General features: G+C 34.8%; 1 protein-coding gene across 2 annotated transcripts in view; it reads left to right on the top strand.

Moving 5' to 3' along the window:
- LOC107675049 (cAMP-dependent protein kinase inhibitor beta-like) overlaps positions 1–6,009 on the top strand; it is a 47,808-nt gene that overhangs the window by 20,444 nt on the left and 21,355 nt on the right. The window contains exon 1 of one of the 2 annotated variants that reach the window (XM_016469238.1): positions 5,556–5,567. The exons of the other annotated variant lie outside the window; for it this stretch is intronic. The gene's annotated coding sequence lies outside the window, so the exon portion shown is untranslated. Of the gene's footprint in view, positions 1–5,555; positions 5,568–6,009 lie in introns of those variants that run through there. 2 annotated transcript variants of the gene reach the window in all.

The following is a 6,009-nucleotide window of genomic DNA, read 5'->3' as shown; positions in this document are numbered from 1 at the left end:
GGAAGCAAACAGAATGATTTTAAAGTCTGTTTTACATTTGACATACACGTTTAGATTAAATATGACATAATATGAAAAAATAAGGCCTATCTCTTTCCATAAAAATATAGGCTATAAACATTCTAAAATATATGTTTACCTTTTAGGCAAATTGCATAAATTAGAATAGTGATGTCTCAAAACGCATTTATAGTCCGTATCTCATATTTTCCTACCGTATTCCTATCCTTAACTGCATTAAACATGGTGTCACGTGGATGGAATATGCATGGAAATGATATGCAGATGACGTTATGCATATTAAAACTAGGCGTTGTAAGCTCCATAAATGGCTATTTCGGGTGGGGGGAGAATCATGTACGCACAATCTTCCGCTGACTGGCTATTACAAAGGGAATTTTGCGCAGGTTCTGGCACACATTTAGGATGAAATCTACGGAAAGTTTTATACATGAGGCCCCAGGAGTGTGTGTAGCATACAGTATGTGGCGTGTTGCAGACCTACTATTCACTGCTCATCCACTTATCTGTGTCACTGTAAGCCTTCTGAGAACAGAAATGCACAGTCATGACAGTCCTGCAGTAAACTCGTCCGGAGGTCAGGCAGATTTTTTAAGGATCAGTGGCTCCGAGGTTGTTTGGATTTTTCTGGGTTTCAATGTTCTATAACCTGTTGTATAGGTTGTATGAGTGATGGTTATGCCCAGGACTTTAATTAGGAATAGAACAACCACAAACCTCATCCTGGGCCATGTAATGAGGGAGGCCCAAAAATGAGTGTATATATTGGTTCATCTTTATAATTTGACCCTGGGTCTTTGACCTGAAATCATGGACATGGTTACCCCATGTTAATTTTTATTTTATTTATTTATTTATTTGCTCTTCTCAAAACACTACATACACTGCCGTTGAAAAGATTGGGGTTAGCAAGTTTTATTTATTTATTTATTCATTCATTTATTTATTTTTTGAAAAAACTAAAACTTTTGTTTAGCAAAGATGCATTAAATTGATCAAAAGGGTCAGTAAAGGTATTTATAATGTTACAAATCATTTTATATAAATGCTCTTCTTATTCATCAAAAATGTATCATGGTTTCCACAAAAAATATGAAGCAGCATAACTGATTTTTAACAATGAAAATAATGTTTCTTGAGCTCCAAATCAACATGAGTAGTAGTATCCTACACTATGTGTCAGTCATATAGCCATAAATCAGGTCATAAATCTGACCATGTACACATTTGACATATGACAACCTGTCAATCAACGCTGACAGGGGGTCATAAATCAGGTCATAAATCACCAATCTGACACATAGTGTAGGATACTACTACTAACATGTATGAATGAATTCTAAAAATTCAGCTTTGCCATTACAGGAATAAATTACATTTTAAATATATTAAATAGAAATATAGATTAAAAAAGAAAACTTTAATTGTTATAATATTTCACAATACTGCTGTATTTTAGATCAAATAAATGCCTTGGTGAGCATAAGAGACTTCTTTCAAAGACATAAAAAAGATTTATGACCCTAAACACTTTAAGGGTATATATGTGAATAATTCAGATGAAACGCAATATGTGACCCTGGACCACAAAACCAGTCTTAAGTCACTTGGGTATATTTGTAGCAATAGCCAAAAATACATTGTATGGGTCAAAATTATAGATTTTCTTTTATGCCAAAAATTATTTGGATATTAAGTAAAGATCATGTTCCATGAAGATATTTTGTAAATTTCCTACTGCAAATATATCAAAACTTAATTTTTGATTAGTAATATGCATTGCTAAGAACTTAATTTGGACAACTTTAAAGGCGATTTTCTCAATATTTTGAGAATCATATCATAGAAGTCAAGAGAATCATAGAAGTCATATCCTAACAAACCATACATCAATGGAAAGGTTATTTATTCAGCTTTCAGAGGATGTATTCATCTTTGTGGTCCAGGGTCACATATATTCACTGCTGGTTTATGCTTTGTTGATTCATTAATCAGAATAAATTATTAATTCTGTTGTCTCAAAGCTGTTTCACATATGTTGATAACTTTCATTTGTAGTTGAGAGCGTTTGAGCATTTCAGCTTCATTATAAAATTCTCATTATTGGATGCACATGGTCCTTTTTTGGGTAATGTAGTCTAGTGCATGTGCAGTATACCTTAAACCATTCTAGGACAGTGATTCTCAACAAAAATGTGTAATGCATAATAATATAACATCTTGAATGCACTGTAAATTGCTTTTTGGATAAAAATAATTACCAAAAGCATTATTATAAATCTCAACAAATTCCAAATGAAAAACAAAGAGCAAAATTAGAAAAAGGTCCAATGAAACTGTCACGGTGCACACACACGAGGAACACGGGAACGAAGGAGCGAGGAGACACGGAGTAGAATAAATCAAAAGGGTTTTATTAACAAAGGCTGGGGATCACAGGACTCGACACATCAGGATGACGTTCAACGACTGACAAAGGACAAGAACTAGAACACACTTTAAATACACAGGAACTGATGAGGGGAAGACAAGGGACACCTGGAACTAATGACAATCAACATAGGAAACACCTGGGAACAATGAATTCAAAACACGAGACAGAGAAACTGGAAGACGGAGCACATAGGGAGCAAAGACACACACAAGACCTGGCCCAGAGTCTGACAGAAACATGGTAAACAAATAGTTTTTTTGTGCAGTGAATTATTATAGTGAATCAACAAAATTCAAGAGACAATTTCCAAATTGTCTCTTTGACAAATTTACTTTTGTAAACATTTTGTACATTGTTGAATTTGATGCCAGCATACTTTTTAATTGAATAACATTTAAAGTGCCCCTATTATGCCATTTTTAAGGTTCCTAATATTGTTTTGGGAGTCTCCTACAATAGGTTTACATGCATGCAATGTCAAAAAAGCTTCTGTTTCCTCAAAATATGCATTTAATATCACCTCATTTTCCAACGATTCTCATACGATTCGTTCGAAGCAGTTCTAAGATTCAGTCTCTCTAAACCCCTCTTTTCCGTGAGCCTACTCTGCTCTGATTGATGGCCCAGTCTGTTGTGATTGGTGTACAGTGCATATCGGAAACGATATGCCCATTGCCATAGTTCCATATTTTAAACACTCGATTGAAAATATGAACATCTATTATTTATCATACTTACAGGTTGTGATTCAGTTGAGCCAGCTGGTCAAAATAAACTGGGTACTGAGCCATATTTCAAGAGCAAGCGTTTTGTGAATCCCGCGCTGAACTCCCCGAGATTAGGGAAGCAGTCGTCAGTAAAATGACAGGAACACAAGAAAGATTGGGGTTGTACTGCTGTGAATTTTAACCACAGATTTTTGCATCCTCATCTTTCAGAAGTGAAAATAAAAAGAATTTACTTACAGTTCACAGCGTAGGACACAGCATCTTCTCGACATGATGTTTACCAAACAAACAAGCTACAGTGTTTGTGGGTGGGGTCAAGTTGTTCGCTGCTTGCCAACATAGTATATAGGCAGGCATTATGCAAATGTGTTACCATGTAGCCATCATGGAAGTGGGATTCAAATTACTGATGACGATTCTTTTTTTTTTGGAGACAAATTTATTTATCATGAACTTTTGGCTTTACAACTGCAGATCATTTACATTCACATACAGATACATTACACACTGCATGAAAGACAATATTCGAAATGGCATAATAGGGGCACTTTAATATTTTTCACAATTAACAAATCTATGCTGATTCTAAGCAATTTGGATAAATGCATTTTAAAAATATTATTTCATAAGAAATGGAAATCTGAGATGTTTCCTAACTTGACTGACAAATATGCAGCACATTAAGTTTATTAGTTTAGTTTAGTTTTATTGATTTGTATAGCACATTTAACGACAGAGTCGACCAAAGTGCTGCACACACACACACACACACACACACAATTAAAAATGAATAAATACATAAAATAAACAACAATATAAAACAATCACAAACTTATAACAAAGATAAAATCAGTTTTATCAGTTTATGGAAATTTTATATGCAGTTCAAATACATCAATCTTAAATTTTGTTATCTCCTAAATATTTATGAGAGTGAAGCAGAAAAACACAAGAAACCACTGGTAAGGGGTTTTGTTAATGCATTAGATTTTAGCATATATTGTTACAACTTTATGACTTTATGAGTGATGCATTTGTATTCCTCATGCAAATGTTAACAGTCCTCCCAGACCCAGCAAGTTAACACCTTTACGCTATAGTGTCAGCCTCAGGTCATTGCGCTTGATAAATTGCTAGCTGTTCTTCCATCGCTTGACCTTACAAAATCCCAGAGAGGAGAAATGCACGAAAATAAACGTCACATAATGCAGCACCATCAAATCTGACATCTGCTTTCTCACCGGCTTATCACATTAGCCCATGCTGTTGTAGGTCATCTGCCACATTGTTCTCACTTTTATTGATTGGAAGATACTGTGCCATTAGCATCATTAGCCAGGCTGAATATATGAGTCAGTAAACAGACAAGACCTTTAAATGTTAGGTGCTGGGAGACTGCGCATAACATGCATGACGTCTCTCCTCCTCAAACAGCTCCTCTGAGTTTTGTTCAGTCCTCATGAGCCAAGTGCGACCAATCACAAACAAGCTATTTATTTTCCACTGCCATCACCGCGACAATGGCACAGAGAGCTACTTTTGCTTCTTGTCAAGTCATGCTCTACAAGGTTGGGTTGTCTTGTTGCAGACCATCAATGCCGAATATAAAAGCTGAGTGGAAGTGCTTGTCTTTGGTCCTCAGAGCGGAGATTATTCGGAAAATCCAGCTCTATTTTCCCACACGTATTCTGTATGCCTGCACAAAGGCCCAGAGGGGCCCTGGGTATTTGGTCCAATAAATATAAGACTTTTGTTTGTGTGCTTTTTTTTATTTTTCTGTGTTTTGCTTATATTCAATAGCTGGCTTAAGTGATAATGTTTAATTTTAATTATTGATTTATATTCATAATTGTCTTTTTTGAACTAAATGCACTTTCGCTGAGCAATCTTAGTATTAAAGTGGTGCTTCATTAGGCAAAGAAGATTTATGATAAATGCTATGATCTACTCATGCTTGAATAAAGTACAATACAAAGTTTCTGATTGGTTAAAGGATCATTCACACAAAATTAAAGGAGTAGTTCATCCAAAAATGAAAATTTGCTGAAAATGTATTCAGCCCGAGGCCATCCAATATATCAATGAGTTTGTTTCTTCATTGGAACAGATTTGGGTAAATTGGGTAAACACTCACTTGCTCACCAATTGATCCTCTGCAGTGAATGGGTGCCGTCAGAATGAGAGTCCAAACAGCTGATAAAAACATCACAATAATCTGCAAGTAATCCACAAAATTCACCTTTCATGTTCCACAGAAGAGAGAAAGTAATTCAAATTTAGAATAACATGATGTTTCATTTATGAGTAAACTATTTCTGTAGCAAATACCTACAATACCTACATAACCACATTTTTTCTCATTATGTGTAATTCTTCATGTTCGTGTTTGTAAAAACAGCCCAGCTTATCCATAGAATTGCATGCTTAAAATAGGCCTTATAATACAAGGAGATATAACTTGACTGCACACCTTTAACTTTTTCGCTTTTTATTTCAGTCACGTTTTTCCATTTCATTCATGCTCTTTGCATTGAATTGGTTGAATATCTAAGACAGAAAATTAGCTGTAAGTGTGCAGAAAGGAAAGTAGTAAATGAAAAAAAAAAACACCTCAGCCCTTCTGTTAGGGCTATTTTAAAGCTTGTTACTGGGCTGTACATGGATTAAGACTGGATTAACCTTGTTTCTTCTGATATTTAAAGTAATGCCTGTTTATATTTACCACATTTTTGTGCATGATTTTCACATTTGGGTACATGCTGAATACAAGCATTTTTGCATGCTGCTATGGTTTTATATATATATATATATATATATATATATATA

The sequence above is a fragment of the Sinocyclocheilus anshuiensis genome, unplaced genomic scaffold (assembly GCF_001515605.1).
Source record: "Sinocyclocheilus anshuiensis isolate Anshui unplaced genomic scaffold, SAMN03320099.WGS_v1.1 scaffold776, whole genome shotgun sequence".
Classification (NCBI taxonomy): Eukaryota; Metazoa; Chordata; class Actinopteri; order Cypriniformes; family Cyprinidae; genus Sinocyclocheilus; species Sinocyclocheilus anshuiensis.
This window is presented reverse-complemented; position numbering and strand designations above follow the sequence as displayed.